Source organism: Galeopterus variegatus, unplaced genomic scaffold (assembly GCF_000696425.1).
Source record: "Galeopterus variegatus unplaced genomic scaffold, G_variegatus-3.0.2 Scaffold694, whole genome shotgun sequence".
Classification (NCBI taxonomy): domain Eukaryota; kingdom Metazoa; phylum Chordata; class Mammalia; order Dermoptera; family Cynocephalidae; genus Galeopterus; species Galeopterus variegatus.
Window position 1 is genome coordinate 68,873 of NW_007726805.1, and position 3,030 is coordinate 71,902.

A 3,030-nucleotide genomic window follows, 5' to 3' on the forward strand; every position below is an offset into this window, starting at 1 on the left:
ATGGACAGCTGATCTGCCCTCCAATGAGCACAGGCCCACTCAGTGGAGACTGGTCAGGAATATAGAACTGCAGGGGGTGCAGTTTGCTGAAAAGACTCAGGCCCAGACCAGAGTTTCCACACAACCCAGGTGTACTGGACCTCACAAGACCTGGAAATGCTTACAAGGTCAACAATTAAAACCTGAGCTGCACAAAAAGCCTTCCCCAGGGTATCAGCAGCAAAGCAACAAATTAGCTCAACTATAGGACTCAAGTGCTGGTTCCCACAAGAAGTTCCCCCATTTTAGAAGTAACCAAAGGACAATGAATTAGTTCCAGTGCAGAGTTTAAGTGGTGGGAACAGCAAATAATCCAACACAGAACTGAAAGAAAACACAAAAAACCCACAGATCAGAGACAAAGTTCTGATTTTAACCAGTAAAGGTCTAACACCACCAAAGAACACCTATAAAACCTAGAAGAGCTGGAAGCACCCCAGGCTCCCAAGCTGGGGTGGGGGGCCAAGGGCCTCAGCTACAGCCCGCAATGTTCACAACCAACCCAGCAATAACCAAGCTACCCCTGGAAACTCCCCAGGCTCCCAAGCTGGAGTGGGGGAAGCCCATGGGCCTCAGCCATGTCCCCTTGACCTCTGCAACCAGACCAGCAAAGGAGCCAGCCATAGGCAATGGGCCAGCCCCACCGCTCACCTTTACCTCTGTCCCCCCACCCTCACCTCCATCACCTTACCTTCCTCCCTGCTCCCCCTCCCAGTGCTGTGCAACATCTTAGAATGTAAAAATAATAATAATAATAGTTAATTAATTTTATAAAAATCTTGTTTTAAAAATGGAAAAAATATTTTTCCCCAATATTTCCCGATACTTTTAAGAATCTACAAATGCTTCACTACCATTCATTATAAAGGCATTTTCTACACAGTGGTTATTAATAACTCTTAAGACACCACCACTGGAGCACTGTATTGATACCTACTTGTCCCCTTTCGATATTGTCTCTTTTGGGAGACTTTCAGCAAATTGTCTTACTAAAATTTTATTTGTTTCTGGCTGGCTGGTTGGCTCAGTTGGTTACAGTGTGGTGTTGTAACACCAAGGTCAAGAGTTCGGATCTCTATACCAGCCAGCTGCCAAAAAAATAAAAAATAAATAAATAAAAATTTCCTTCTTTCTTTCCTGGGGGTAGAAAGGTCATTCCCAGATAATAGCTACAGGTTCTGGCAATCATTACTTCCACCACAGGCTGATTAGCCTTTCCCAGGGACTGTGGCAGCATAACAGGTTGGGCATGTCTCCAGTGGCTTATCCAGGCTTGGGGTAATTAGACTTTTCTTGTACCAAGACTTGCCACAGTCCATGCTTCAAGGAGAGTGCTGGTATTTTTAGAAATTTTTAGAGTCTAAGTTAGAAACTTTAGAAACTACCTTTATTACATCTTCCTTATTCAAAACTCTCTGGGGATGGGGATCACAAAGAAATTAATGTCTTCATGTCTCTCTCCTACATATTTTGCCAACCTGGTTTTATTTATTTATTTATTTATTTATTTATTTAGGCAGCTGGCCAGTACAAGTATCCGGATGCCAACCTGGTTTTAAAGACTCCTTTCAAGCTCAGGCTCTCACAGAACACTAGTGTCTATCCTCCACATTAGCAGAGACTTTTAAGGGTCTCTACCCACCATGTACTCTAGCTTTTCAGCAGCATCATAATCATTGCCTATAACACATCAAATGTTTCCCACTTTGGGAGTTTCAGTTAGTCCACTATACAGGTATGTGCTATATGGGAATCCATAAATTCCTGGGATAAGGTGACTAGGATAAGGTTCTTGCCTCCTCCTCCTGAATTTTCCAGAAACTCAAGACCTTAAGTAGTTCTCCTGCTTAAGTCTCTCCTATGGCAGAGACCATTAAATGATCACCAAACTAGGGTTGACATACTCAGCAAATAAAAATACAGGACACTCAAATATCACATGGGACATGCTTATACTAAAAAAATTGTTTATCTGAAATTAAAATTTAACTGGGTGTTCTATATTTTATCTGGTAACCCTTCACCAAACCCATTTCTTCTCACTGGACACACAGCTATACTATATTCCCCAGCTTCCTTTGCAGCTAGGTGTGGTCATATGAATGAGTTCTAATCAAAAACCTCTCAAGCATAATCTTCTTTGCTCTTTTTCTTTCTAGGTAGAGAATCCATGTGGTGAAGATGACAGAACCACAAGGTGGAAGGAACCTAAGTACCTAGATCATCACTTGAGCAGGAGTTGCATAGGAAGGTCACCCAGGAGAATCACTCAGGAAAGCCACTGGGTACCACAAACATGGCATGAACTATTATTTGAATAAAAATAAATTTTTATTGTGCTAAGCTATAGAGATTAGGGTTTACTTATTATAGCGGATAGCTTTACCTTAACCAATACAGAACACTGGTATCTTAAAGTGGAGTACTACTGTAACAAAAACCTAAAATTTGTAACATCAGCTTAGTGAATCAGCAGTTGGATGTAAGGAAACAGATACCCAAAACTGGAAAAATGGAGACACATATTGTGTACTGACAAACAATTTAATAAAATTTTAATAAAATTTAATAAAAAATTTAATAAAATGTCACTTGAACTAACTTACATGGATGATGGTGTATTAGTCCGTTTGCATTGCTTATAATAAAATACTTGGACCTGGGTAATTTATAAAGAAAATAAAATTTGTTGCATACAGTTTCTGAGGCTGGGAAGTCTAAAGTCCATCTGATGGTGGTGATGGTGATGCAGGGGTCTCACATTGCAAGATAGTGGAGCAGAGGGATAATAGAGGGAGAGAAAGTCATACTCTCCTCTTCTTTTAAAGCCCTCAGAACCACGCTCCTGACCACCATTTTTAATCCATTCACTACTGCAGGGTCCTACAATCCAATCCCCTCTTCAAGGCTCCACCTTTCAATTACCATAATAGGATTTCCCACCCTCTTAACAGTCACAGTGGGGGCAAAATTTCTAATACATAAAACTTG